We start from the raw sequence: 14,838 nt of genomic DNA, 5'->3' as shown, positions 1-14,838 counted from the left end.
CACAGCTCAAAGCAATTTTCAAGTATTTCTGTATTCACTCCCAACTCTGCAAAGAGAGAAGTGGGTTTACTAAATTGGATCATGTGTTACTTACTCCAGGCATTGCATTTGACCTTATAATAAATTATTATTCACTGGATCATAACATCATAGGCAGTTTCGACACACAAAACTCCTGAGAGATTTGCTGATTGAAATGTGATCTTGGTAATTATTCAGAATTGGCAAATATGAGAAACTGTCTATCTTTCTTCTCCTATAACTGTATATGGAGGTTTGACTGTGGCCGGAATTGAAATGATGACTAGGAACTATCCTTGCCAACCTTTGAATGACACAGCAAATGACTCAGAGGAACTGTGGGAATGTGCCTCGGCATCCTGATCCTTCTCAGGAGCCAAGGTCAAGCCCTAGGCTTCCTATTAATTTTTTACACATAGGCTTATGGTATGTTCTTAAGAGCTTCTAGACTTGATAAACCTTTGCTGGAATTAAACATATTGTTTTTATGTGTTTGTGTGTATTTTTAAGATTGAGAAGAACATGAAACATTTTTTCTCTTTTAGCTGCAAATCAAAAGCAGAGAACAAATACTATTAAAAACAAATTTTAATTTTTTTCCAAGAGAAAGTACCTTCTGTGCTTGCTGTGACTTCTTGTATAGTCTCCTAGATGAGGTAATTGCTTGGGCTATCACTTTACCCTAAAGGTCTATGGAGATTTTACATATTAAACAAATATAAGAATTACAAGTAGGAAGATGAACAAGTTCATTAAAGAGTGGGTGCTTCCTGATATAGGAGAAAAAGAACTGGAAAAAAGTTAAATTGGTGAATGTATTTGATTATATTAGTAGTTTTCCTAAGGAGTGTAGAGATACATTTCTATCTTACTACTAAAAATTCCTAGTAAAGCCTCTAAGTTACTCAATTTCAACTAAATTTTCAATTAAACTTTGAATCCTAAAATTACAAATCCATTCTCCTCAAGCTATTCATTTAAATGTACACTTCTATTTCATACCAGCATCCTTCAAGCACGGATTTCTTTACCATACACTTGCCTACAAGGGGTGGTTCGTGAACTATGCTTATAGTTCACTGGCTTTGAGTTTCTAGCCAAGTTTTATATAAGAAAACTTCAAAACTGATTTATTCTTTTTCAAAATAAAGTTGAACTCTGAACCTATATAGTATATTTAAAAAGTGATTGATATGAACTCTGAATTTATCTAGCATATCCAGGAAGTAGTTAATACTATGCGTATGTGGTGGGGCGTGTGTGGGGGTTTACCCTGAGGATTTTAAAGACATTACTGGTGAAATATAAACTTTGATTCTTAAATATTTTTGACATGAAAAGTCAGATAAACATCTTAAAAAACCACAGTCTCTCTACTTAAGAGCTATTTTTAATTGTTACACATCTCAACAAGCATGCTATTTTTAAACTAGGAAGCTGGAAAAAAATTTATTTTTAAATTGTCCTCTGTGAGTTTATTTTCCTCATAGCTGTTTCTCTTGGGTACATCTAAGTTTTGTGGGTTTTTATTTTATTTTTGGGTTCATATAGAAGACTACAGTAAGAGAGAATGGTAAAATATAGACTGAATATATGTTTATACACAGATGTACACTTTAACTCTGACATGGTGATGTAGGGTAATGGTAAAATAATACATATAGGTGGGAAAAAATCAGTACTAGGCTGCCCAGTAGATAAAAGCTTATTTCTATGACAATATTTCACATTCACCATGTTTTACAGGGAGCTATGAGAGAGAGACATAGGTTCAAGAACAATTTTCAAAATTGTTAATAGAATTTCCTCCTCATCAGTGAATTACCATAATTTAGAGATTTAAGATAGTTTATACTGGAGTCTTTCACAAAAAATGAACAGCTAATAGATGAAAGTATCAGAAAATAGTTTTAGAACAGAGTACTACTGCTGTTTTACAAAGTATTTAAATATATATTTTAAATACTATTGGTTCATTATTATTATTACTAAAAGACAATCAGTGAAGGCTGACCCCTGGATGATTCACATGGCAAACTAGCAGACAAGGACTTTAGAGCACCTATTATTACTCTGCTCCAGAAGGCAAAGAAATATATGGTCAAAATAAATAAAAACATAAGAAATCTCAGCAGAGAAAGAGAAACTATATAAAAGCCAAGTGGAAAGCTTAGAGCTGAGAAATAAAATATCTAAAATTTAAAAATATTACTGAATGGACATTACAGTAAAATGGAGATGACAGAGGAAAGAGTAAGTCAATGTGATGAAAGATCAATAGAAATTATCCCATCTGAAGAAAAAAAAGAAAAAAATGAAATAAATGAATACAACCTCAAGAATCTGTGGAACAATATCAAAAGGTATCATTGAAGCCTCAGAAGAATAAGAGAAAGAGAATGAGTCAGCAAAAGGATATTTGAAGATAACAGCCTACATTTCCCCCAAATTGGTGAAGGAAATCAATTTACAGATTTAAGAAGCTCAGAAAACCTCAAACAGGATAAAAATGAAGAAAACCACGTTAGGGTACATAATATTCAAATTTCTAAAAAGTAAAGAATAATAAGGCAATCTTAAAAGTTGCCTGAAAAAAAAGGCACATTACATAGAGGGAAACAGCAAATTAAAATTATTGCTGCCTTTTCATCAGAAATTATGGAGGCCAATAAAAAGCCTGAAAGAGAAAGGCAAAAACTGTCAATGCAGAAGTCTATAATCGGCAAAAATCTTCCTCAAGGATGAAGGAGAAACAAAGACATTTTCAGATAAAAGAAAACTAAGAATATCAGTTGGTAAATATGCTAAGAATTCTTCTGGTTGAAAGGAAATGATTCCACAGGAAAACTCAGATCATCAGGAAGGAATGAAAAACATAAAATGCAAATAGATTAAAAAAAATTTTTTTTCTTATGATTTAAAAAATGTACATGCCAATATTTCAGGCAAAAATTAAAACACTGTCTTGTGAGGTTTGTAATGTATGGAATGTTCCTGTAACTAGAGCATAAAGGTCAGTTGTATGGGGTAAATGAGCCTGTTCTGGGGCAAAGCTTCTACATTTTACATGAAATTATACAATATGAACTCTAAATAGATTGTGAAAAATTAAAGGCATTGTAGTAGACATAAGAATGGCCCCCCCAAAGATGTCCACATTCTAAGTCCCAGAACTTGTAAATATGTTATGTTCCATGGCAAGGACGAATTAGGTGGCAGATGGTATTAAGATTGCTAATCAGCTAACCTTAAAATTGGGAAATTATCCGGGATTATCCAGGGGGGCCCAATGTAGTCAGAGGGTCTTTAAAAGATGAGAAATGGAGGTAGAAGAGGAGGCCAGAGTGATGCTCATGGGAAGGACTAAACCTTTTGCTATTGCTGACCTTAGAGATAGAAAAAGTCATTCATGAGCCAAGGAATGTGGAAAGCCTCTAGAAGCTGGAAAAGGCAAGGAAACTTGAGTCTCAACTGTAGCTTCCAGAATGAGTGAGGCTTGCCAATACTCAGTATTAGCCCATGAGACCTGTGTCAGATTTGACATATAGAACTGCAAATAATACATCTGTGGTGTTTTAAGCTACTATACAAGCAGCAAGAGAAAACTAATAAAGCAGCAAGAGAAAACTAATAAAGGTATATCTTGCAATTCTTAAAGCAGCCACTAAAACACAATGCAAATATCTACCATGGATCTTAGGAGGAAAGAGGATTCCAGATACGAGCCATTCCTGGTAGAGCGAAAGCTGATTCTGTTTTTGGCTTTGGGCTTGACAAGCTGAGCAATAAGGTTGTTATTTTCTTCTTCTCAAAGAAGTTGAATAATATCACAGTATTAAGGCATTAAATCTTATGCATCATATTTATGGAGGCGTCCTCAAGCCCTGAGACAGTTTTGACTATGTTTTCCAACACTTCTACCTGGAGTGGTTATTGGGTTGCTTAGTATGAAATTGATTAAAATAAATAAATATAAAAAGGCAGCTGAATCAGCACTCTCCAGAACTGATAGCTGAAAGTCTGATCCTGAGGAGAGAGACTTCAAAACTATGTAAAGGACAGATTTCTGCTATACTTTTATATAGGCCTAAATAGCTATTAATATCAGCATTTTTAAAAATCCTAAACTTACAACTAGATCATAGAGTACAGTAACTGAGATTCATTCCAAAGCTCTGAATTATAAAGAAAAGGTTATGCTCTGTGAATTTTGTTTAAAAAAGAGATAACATTGTACATTTTCAGCCAATGATTCTCATATGAACTGATGACATTTTAAACAAAAAAATGTTGCCACTTAAAATTCAACTATATGGAATGTTATTAGCATTATTTTTATATCTCTCCATTCTCCAGTATCCTTGGATAACAGACTTGCTTGCATATTCACTCATTGCCCTTTCCGAAATGGGTTGCCAAGATTTTCAGACACCCAATCCACACAGTCACCACACAGAAGCTAGATTACTGGCCTTATCTCAAAGCCGAGGCTGCTTATGTGTCCTGGGATACTGATTATTTTTCCTTAACAGAAAAAGCTGCAAAACTCAAAACTCTGCTTCTGGAGCCAAAGACCCAGCCAGAGTTGTATTAGCAACTGGTGGTCCATGAAGAAATGATAAAACAGTAAGCAAAAACAGAATGGAAAAAGATGAGAATGTACATAGGAAGGACAAAAAATAAAAAGGTTCAATACAACAATATCTCAGTTATATGTTAATAGCTGTTACAGCTTCCTGGCACCTAAACTGTAATCACACGATCAATGCTATGTGTGTAATATTTACAACAATGCTTGTTTGAACAGATAAAAGTCAATCTGTATAAGAAATAAAGATAGAAATTTATCAATATTATTAAAAGCATTTTATTTTATTAAAAATTCATTCTTTACTTAAAATAATTCAAAGCAAACTCATACAAAACAATTGTATTTTTGATATGTTTGCCTAAATATTATTTAAGGAGTATCTCCCCTTCCCTACTCCCAAGGGAGCTGTCTACTGTTTTTGTCTCTCCTTGTAGAATTTACCAGTGTCATTAACATAGGGGGGCAATCAACAGAAATTACACACAAAGCTTTGTTACTTTCTTCTCACCAATGATCAACTTATTGTGCCACACAAAATCCTTTAGAAGGACTACTAACAAGGTATTATAAAAATGCATCGACTGGCAGAAAAAACATTTGTTGAGCTCATATACCACAGGCCAGTGCCATCACAGATGCTGACTATAGCAAAAAAAAAAAAAAAAAAAAAAAAAGCACAGTTCTTGGCTTCAGGAGCTCACAGTCTTATGAAGGGGAAAGAAATGTAAAAAGGAAATTATAAAGTGGTAAATGTGCATGCTCCAGACATAGAAGAGGGAGTGCAAACCCAGCCTGAGAGAGCAAATGTGGGACCTTTCCGAAGCCGAGGCTTAACATCTTGAACAGGGAGTAGGATCCAGCCAGAGGTAATGGTTGTATTTCAAGGTAATAAAATAACAAGAAAGTTTACAGGGGTAATGTTCACAGATCACAGCACAGGAGAGGAAATAACAGCAATCTGGAATTGCTGAGCATACAGCAAAAGTCAGGAAGGGGTGAGAGATGAGTCTGGGCAGGAAGTCAGCACCCAGATATCATCTATCCTGTTGAGGAGACTGGGTTTTATTTTATGGGATGTACAAAGTAAGGGATAGGAAACCAGGTTACAGTTTTAAAATAACATAGTAGAGCAGCATTATTCACAGTAGCCAAGAGGTGGAAACTGCCCAAATGTCCATCAATAGATTAATAGATAAACAGAATGTGGTATATACATACAGTGAAATATTATTCAGACAATGTATATACAGTGTATATACATACAGTGAAATGCATGCAGGGATGAAATTTTGATACGTGCACAACATGGGTAAACTTGAAGATACTATGCAAGTGAAATAAGCCAGATGCAAAAGGACAGAGAGTATATGATTCCACTTATATAAGGAATCTAGGTTAGTCAAACTCGTAGAGACAGAAAGCAGGGTGGTTGTTGCCAGGTGCAGGGGAGAGGGGTGAATGTGGACTTACTACTTAATGGGTAAAGAATTTCAGTTTGGGAAGATGAAAAAGTTTTGGAGATGGATGGTGGTGATGGTTATACCACAATATAAATATACTTAAAAAATTAAAAATTTTACTGTGGGGAATGTTTACATATTAAAAATTCCAAAGTGTGGTGTGATTTTGGATGGAACGAGATTGGAGCCATGGAGCAGGGAAACTGGGTGAGACACACTAGTGTAAAACTTCATTAAAGAGGGCAGGAGGAGTAAGGCTGGAAGGGAGGAAATAATTTGGGGAATATTAGGGAATATAATGGGCAATAAGATGGGCTCAGGGCTGCCAGAGCGCATAAGTGGAAGCTGCAAGGCTTCTTACAACCAAGCCTGGGATGTTACAGAAAGTCACTTCTCTTGCATTCTATTGGTTCAGGCAGGTAGCCAAGGCAGGATCTGATCGAGGAGAAAACTTTGGGAGGTGATGCATATAAAATAATCAAGGAGTAGTCTCAGATTTCTAGCATGAGTAACTGGGAAGGCCTTATACTCGAACAGAGACGACAGAAGAAGAGCCAGGCTTAAAGGGGAAGATAATGAGTTCATCTCTGGGCAACAGCAGTTTGAGAAAATAATAAAGATTATATGAATTTATACATTTAAACCATGATTAAATTTTCCCAGATTTTAGGAAAGCCATGATCCTGAGGATTGCTGATCCCTTTACAACCTATTCTTTGTCATCTTCTCTAATCTCAACTCCTGCCACTCCTCTAATTTATGATCATTTATTTAGCACTCCTATGTCCCAAGCACTATTCCAAGCACTAGACTGTCACTGATAATGAAGTCAGACAAGATAACAGATATAGGTGAAGAAAGACAGATACAAATAATTAAACACACAAATAAGCAGAATATTTTCGGGTGTGATAAAGGCCATGATAACAACATTGTGATGTAAAGGGAATGCCTGAGAATAAAGGGTGAAGGAAGAGGGCAGTGATTAGGTGGGTATTCTGGATCTTTGCTGGGAAGGTGATAATGTGAACTGAGACCTGATACAGAAGCCATCCATGAGTGCCAGGCAGAGTGAAAGGCTAAAGCAGAGGCCACAGGGTGGGAATGAGGGCAGAAAGAATGAAGGGATTCTTTAAAACTCCTAGAGGAAAACATAGGCAGAACACTCTTTGCCATCAATCACAGCAATATTTTTTTGGATCCATCTCCTAGAGTAATGGAAATAAAAGCAAAAATAAACAAATGGGATCTAATTAAACTTAAAAGCTTTTGCACAGCAAAGGAAACCATAAACAAAACAAAAAGACAATCTACAGAATGCGAGAAAATATTTGCAAACGATGTGACCGACAAGGGCTTATTTCCAAAATATACAAACAGCTCATAACAGGTCAGTGTCAAAAAAACCAAAAAATACAACCCAATCAAAAATGGGCAGAAGACCTAAATAGATATTTCTCCAAAGAAGACATACAGATGACCAAGAGGCACATGAAGAGATGCTCAACATCGCTAATTATTGGAAAAATGCAAATCAAAACTACAATGAGGTATCACCTCACACCAGTCAGAATGGCCATCATCAACAAATCCACAAACAATAAATGCTGGAGAGGGTGTGGAGAGAAAGGAACCCTCTTGCACTGTTGGTGGGAATGCAAATTGGTGCAGCCACTATGGGGAACAGTACGGAGGTTCCTCAAAAAACTAAAAATAGAATTACCATATGATTCAGCAATCACACTCCTGGGCATATATCAGACAAAACTATAATTTGAAAAGATACACACACCCCAATGTGCATAGCAGCAGTATTTACAATAGCCAGGACATGGAAGCAACCTAAATGTCCATTGGCAAAGGAATTGATAAGAAGATGTGGTACATATATACAATGGAATACTACTCAGGCATAAAAAAGAATGAAATCATGCCATTTGCAGCAACATGGATGGACCTAGCGATGATCATACTGACTGAAGTAAGTCAGACCGAGAAAGACAAATATCATGTGATATCACTTAGTGTGGAACCATAAAACGTGATACAAATGAACTTATTTACAAAATAGAAACAGACCCACAGACATAAAAAACAAATTTATGGTTACTAAAGGGGAAGGGGGAAGGTATAAATCAGGAGTCTGGGATTAGCAGATTCACACTACTATATATAAAATAAACAACAAGAACCTACCGTATAGCACAGGAAACTATATTTAATATCTTGTAATAACCTATAATGGAAAAGAATCTGAAAAAGAATATATAAAGAATACATATATAAAAGAATATATATGTATAACAGAATCACTTTGCTGTACCCCTGAAACTAACACAACATTGTAAATCAACTATACTCCAATTTTTAAAAATGAATCAGATGGACCTTAATTTAAAAAAATAGTAATGAAGGGATTCTCCATCCTCCATCCTCTTTTTGGCCTCCCTGCATCTGTACATGGTGTTTCTTCCCGTAATGACTTTTTGTAACTTCTCTGCCTGGATGACTCCTGGTTTTCCACGGAAACTCAATTAAGCCACTTTCTTCTTCAGGAAGCCTCCCCTAAAACCTTCAGACCAAATTAGGAGGCATTTTCCTGGGCTCCAGGAAGGCAGCTCTGCCACAGCCTCTGTAACCCACACTGTGACAGTTGTGTTAACCTTTCTTCCATCCCTAATAATCTGGTAGTTGTTTGAGGGCAAGGCATTTGTCTTTGATTTCAGCATCACCAGCAAGTAGCAAATAGTAAAGGCTCTCTTAAATAAGTGAGTGAAGGGGCTAATAAGGAAGGAGGACAGGGAGGGAAGGAGGAAAGAAAATGAGGAAAACATCATAAATGAGGAAGGTAGCATGTAAAACGTTAGTGCAATCTATCTACAAAGGTATTTTTAGCTTATAGCCAGCATTTTCTGCTTGATTAAGTACTGCAGTACGCACACACACACGCACACACATGGACTGCATTGTATTACCTAAGCGAGAATAAAATTCTAGGCTCTAGGACACTTCTGGAAGAAATCCAAACCTGGCCTAGGGCTTGCTGTCTTCTCATTTTGCTGTCCTCTGTCTCTGGCGTAGAACAGACACCCTGCACGCACATGTGGACTTGCACTTGGAAAGAGAAAGAGCAGGTCTTGGCCAGAGCTCCCTAAGCCCATCCACTAGGTTCCTCACATGTTTACTTAACAGCAGCTGCCAACAAGATTTCCAGCTCCCCCCATGCCCTGATATTAGAGGAGAATGTGGCAAAGGATGAAAAGTGGTTCTGGGCTGCGTGTTTCAGAGCCACCTGGGGGAAATCACGGAGCCCAGAGAATGCCATGGAGAAAAACAGCAATAGTGCCCCACATTTAAAACTGAAGTCGTGTTTTGGAATGAGGAAAAGCAGGCCTTCTTACAACATGCAGGGAGCTGGCAACGGGGCAGCTGAAGGTAAAAACCATAAAGGAAACAGGTCTTAGTATTTTAGTATTTTTCTGTGGCAGCAGAGGGCATGCCACTGAGTGCTCCCTAAAGCTGAAGGGGAAAAGGGAACAGAGTGTGTTCCCTTTGTGACTCAAAGAATAAAAATATGACCTTATGGGATTGCTTTCCCAGTTCTATATTACCTAGAAGCAATCTGTAAACACGCAGCTTTAGAATTCAGCTTCAGAATCACGAATCACCAAATTATAGCACAGGTATCATACATCCTAGAGGGTTTTACTGTATGTTTCTGTTTCCAAGAATTGAGACAAAAAACAACCCATCTTTATTGAGAAAAAATGTAAATATACCTCATATGGTCGAAGGAAAATGAGGGTAAGGAGAAGTTTAAAAGATCCCTCTTATTCCCATAATTTATAAGGGATCTTGAGCAGGACTTTATGTTTCTGTTCCATAAAGTTCTAGAAGACAACCTATTGGGTTTTTGTATTTTCCAGGAAATGTGTGGGTTGGGATAAGCTGTTAAATCCATAATTTCAGAAAGTGGTGATTCTTAATTTTGTTTCGTGATGAGTGACAGAGAAGATATGAAACATTAAATAATGACCCAAATGAAAATAACCCTCAAATTTAAATGTGAATTTGGGGGAATTCCCTGGTGGTCCAGTGGTTAGGACTCCACGCTTCCACTGCAGGGGGCTCGGGTTCGATCCCTGGTCTTGGAACTAAGATCCTGCAAGATGCGTGGCCCCCCCAAAATGTGAATTTTTTGCAAAAGGAACAAAAGAAATTGTTCTTCATCACTGACAAATGAAATGATCAGATCCGAATAATGAAAAAGAGCTGATATTATTGCTACCCTTGTTTGTCAATCATCATGGAGTCAGAAGCACCAGTTTTATACAGAAAAGTAATTCACTGGAGGACCAAGAGAAGGTTTCTAATTCACCGTGAAATTTTTCAAAGATACTATCATTAACCTAATGTTTTTTTAAAATTTTATATTACACTGGACTATAGTTGATTTACAATGTTGTGCTAGTTTCAGGTGTATAGCAAAGTGATTCAGTTATACATATACATACATCTATTCTTTTCAAATTCTTTTCCCATTTAGGTTATTACAGAGTATTGAGCAGAGTTCCCTTTGCTATACAGTAGGTCCTTGATGGCTATCTATTTTAAATATAGTAGTGTATACATGTCAATCCCAAACTAACCTAATGTCTTTAGTTTATGTCTGCGGCAAATGAAGGCTACATTGGAAAGAGTTGTTTATCCTGCTGACGCAACGCATTTTTATTAGGTGAACAGAAGAATATACCTCTTTAAAAATAAATTCCTGAATAGTTTCCTTTTTGTATTTATTAAAGCAGTATCAAATACAAGCTATGTTTTATATCTAACTTAAAGTTAAAAATTGCTATTTTATGTTTTGGAAGATATACATTTATCACACTCTAATCAGTGCAGTTTAAAAGGCTGAAGTTATACAATGTTGTGGACATATACAATTTCATATTTAATTGTGGAAGAAACAGAAACAATCACTTTCAGATATGAATTAGGAAAAGTGGTTTCATGTCATTAATTAGCTGTAAAGAAACTCATGGGGGTTGCATTCCGAGCTCTAAAATCCTAGTGTTAAATTAAATGCCTAACGACCTGTCATAGTTCTGTCAGCCGGGCTGACAAGTCCTGAACAGGCATTTGCTTCATCCATTATCCAGTGGCAGGTGCTGAAATGTTTGGTCCCCAGGAGGGGGCTGGGCTGAGGCCTTGGGAGCCATTGATTGTGTTTTGCTTTTGCCCAGCAACAGCCGGTGTGGGCACTTGCTTGGAGGACAGAGAGGCAGGGCCCAGAAACTGGTCAATGAGTGTGCTCCGGAGAACAGAGGAAGAGGAAAGTAAGCTAAAGAAATGCTGTTTTTTATCCCTTTTACAAGTCTCTTAATTATTTACGTCACTCAGTGTAGCCTCATGTATTAAAACCCTATCATATGTCTGGCATTTTTGATGAGCTCTGCTATGATAACAGTTCCTGATTCTGAGGTGTAGCATGTAGCAGTCAGGTTCAAAGGGCATACATAATCAACCACCTAACATATACTTTAAAAATGCAAGGCAGAAGGACAAATTAAAATAAAGTGTGTAGTATATAATCTAAGTTACTTTTGAAAGCTGATAATGGAAGAATTAGAGCATGGACAACCCTAGGGTCTGAGATAAAGTTTATACATTATACATTTTTGATGAGAATGTCTTTTTAATATAAACAGTTTAGCATACTGATTATAACAATAGACTGTAAGAGGATAAACTTAAAATTTTTCCTATTAATTAATTAATTTATTTATTTTTAGCAGTGTGTATGTGTCAATCCCAAACTCCCAATTCAAAAGTGCAATTCAACCCACGAGGCCTAGATAAATATTCAGTACAAATATTAAAACATTTAATAATGAAGCCGCATTTGCTTCACAGCAAATGCACTTAGCTTTTTATACTGAGGGTCCACGGGGGTATAAGCAAAAACAATGATAATAACAGTAATAACTAAATATAATAGATAGCTCCTCTTCAATGGACAAATATGCCAGGAAGTATGCCTAGATCTGGACTTGTATTGTCATGCTTCATCTTAACTACTGACCTATGAAGTAGGCAGTATTTTCCTATTTTAAAGGTGAGAAAACAAAAACTTAAAGGATAATTGGTCTAACACCACATACCTGATTAGGAGCAGAAAAGAGGATTATATCCATTTCACAGGCTTCATGTGTTTCATACGATATTTTATTTCAATGATACAGAGATGAGTTACTCGATACCGACAAAAAGACATCTTTCCAATAGTTCTCAGATGGCCAGAAATTTACCTGAAAGGAGGTGTGGCTACAGTATGCACACTCAGATGGAAAGTTTTTATTTCTCTGTCACATGACAGGTGAATATTAATGTATGACCCCTTCCCCTCCATCTTTTCATTTCCTTAGGTCTACTTCACCTTTCTAAGTAGGATTTTTTTCCTACCTAAATCTTGAGTCTTCCTTTGCAGATGATAGAGGAAATAAAGAAATGAAAGCCCTAAGAATCCTGTTACCAGCAAGATAGACCTTAAGAAGAGGGGAGGGCATCGGGGTCCGGGCAACCATAATAGGTGGGGTGGAGAGATGGGAAGAACTTGAGAGGACCTCTGTACTGTGCCACAAACGCAAGGACTTACTGAAGGTGAATTTCTGCATGTGGGGCTGAGACACTTGTTTCTAAAAGCTGCCCAGGTGCTTCTGATGATCAGTCACATTTGGTGACCACTGTCTTCTCTACTTGAGAAAGTCCAGGAAATCTAAAGAAGTTTTAATTCATGAGTTAAACTTCGATAGATAATTTCAAAGAGTACTCACTCAACCTTGACTGCACATGAGAATCATCTGGGTAGTTTTAAAAAAAATGCCACCACACTTCCAGGGGTTCTGGTGTAACTGTCCTGAGTGTTGGGATAGAAGCAGCAGTGCAGTGTTTAAAAAACCTCCCAGGCGATTCTACTGTGGTCCAGATGAAACCCATGACAATAGGCAAGCAATGTGAAACAGGGCAGAGGTCTTTTTATGTTAAGAGGCTCCTGGGTGGAAAGGCCCAATGGGGTAAAAGAGTACAATTGTATTATGAGTGTTTCCATTTGGCTGAAATGTGAACTATAAGTAGTGATGGTGAAAGATGAAATTGATGATTTAGGCCGACTTCATATAAAGCAGCGGTGACACTGGTACTTTACATGAGAGAGTGAGAGAAACACTGCAATGCTTTACACAGAGCTCATATGCTCACATTTATGAGGAACAAACCGAGGGGTTCTCCAAGACTGTGGACTTTCAGTGCTATGCTGGAAAACTTATCCCTAGATTTACTTTTCCTAAAACACAAAACAAAACAAAGACCCTTTAGTGGTGTGGTAGGCAATGGATTGAAGGAGGTAAGACTAAGGGCAAGGTGTTCAACTGGAGAAACAAAATGTGAAAACAAATAGGAAGCAAAACAGCACTTGCAATAAAGCAGTGTTGCTGTCATAGTAAGAGAAAACTAATGATTAATTTTGAGTTAGGAACTCAAAGGGAAGGCTTCCCAGAGAAAGTAGTATTTAAGAAGAGATCTGAAAAACATGAATGTTTTCAAAACAGTTCAAAACAGAGGAGAGAGAAAAAAGGGAGGAACATGGTAAATAATATCAAATCGAATTCAAATAACCCAGTATGTGTTAAGTAAAGTAAACTAAGGCAAAGGCATCACCATATTTACTTATATGAATGACTCTCGAAGTTATTTCAGCAGAAAAATCTCAGTTATGGAGGGGAACACTGGATGCAGTACCTTTTCTCATTTTTCTCCCCAGAAGTGCTCTCTTTGCTATTCTTCTATTATAGTTATTTGATGTCCATGAGACAATATCTCCATAGTATGAGACATTTTTTCCCTCCAAATTATCCATACACTTATGTGGAATTTAACAGACACAAGAAAATATGAAAGGTATATTTTAGACATCCTAGACTTGAATAAGAGTGGAAAAGGAAGAAAACAAAAGATTCAAAGACAACCAATGGTTAACAAAGGTCAGCTCTTCGTGCCCCATTTGTAGCAAATGCAAAGCTCTCACATGGCTGCCACCAGAATCCAATGGATTTAAGAGGAGAGAGCCATTGTTTGCCAACACAATCCCAAGGTTCTGACATAACAGCTAGGAAGCAACATTATTATTGATTTCTCTGTGATTTTTTTTTCTTTTTGGTGGAGATGGGCAATGGTACATCCTTGAGGGTTGGTAGCTGCAAATTAAAATATATGTATACATATAGATGCTATTTTTCCTCAACCACTACCAGAAGCACCAAATGGCATCTGACTGCAGATCTCCAGAAGGAGAGTCCCATGTACATTTCAGGTACATATGGAACATGAGTGGTATTTGTTATTTGTTTTAATATGAAATTCAGCCAGTAGCAAGTTTGAATTTATACTGCCATTTATTGACTCTTTTCTAATGAAATTTGAATTAAAAACATTTGGCATGATAAACTTATCAATAAAGAGTTTATAACATAACAAAACAAAGCTTATGAAATACCAAAAAGTTCAGCCCTATGAAGTTTTAAGAAAACAAATTTCTTTGCTTCTGCCCCATTCATTATATCACTGCTCTCCCATTACCCAGAACTTTTCTGGTGCCTTGCCCTTTACCTCCCCTTCTCTCCTATCCAGGAGACCCCCTGGTTGTATTAGAGTTTTTTATCCTCTGTGATTCTACTGACCCTGAATTCTACCCACTATGTATCCTTTCTG

At 36.8% G+C, this 14,838-nt stretch overlaps 1 protein-coding gene across 3 annotated transcripts in view; it reads right to left on the bottom strand.

Moving 5' to 3' along the window:
* Nucleotides 1–14,838, bottom strand: part of TRPC4 (transient receptor potential cation channel subfamily C member 4) — a 163,404-nt gene that overhangs the window by 67,725 nt on the left and 80,841 nt on the right. Inside the window, exon 1 of one of the 3 annotated variants that reach the window (XM_057532914.1) lies at nt 9,048–9,187. The exons of the other annotated variants lie outside the window; for them this stretch is intronic. The gene's annotated coding sequence lies outside the window, so the exon portion shown is untranslated. Of the gene's footprint in view, nt 1–9,047; nt 9,188–14,838 lie in introns of those variants that run through there. 3 annotated transcript variants of the gene reach the window in all.

Source organism: Balaenoptera acutorostrata, chromosome 18 (genome assembly GCF_949987535.1).
Source record: "Balaenoptera acutorostrata chromosome 18, mBalAcu1.1, whole genome shotgun sequence".
Classification (NCBI taxonomy): domain Eukaryota; kingdom Metazoa; phylum Chordata; class Mammalia; order Artiodactyla; family Balaenopteridae; genus Balaenoptera; species Balaenoptera acutorostrata.
This window is presented reverse-complemented; position numbering and strand designations above follow the sequence as displayed.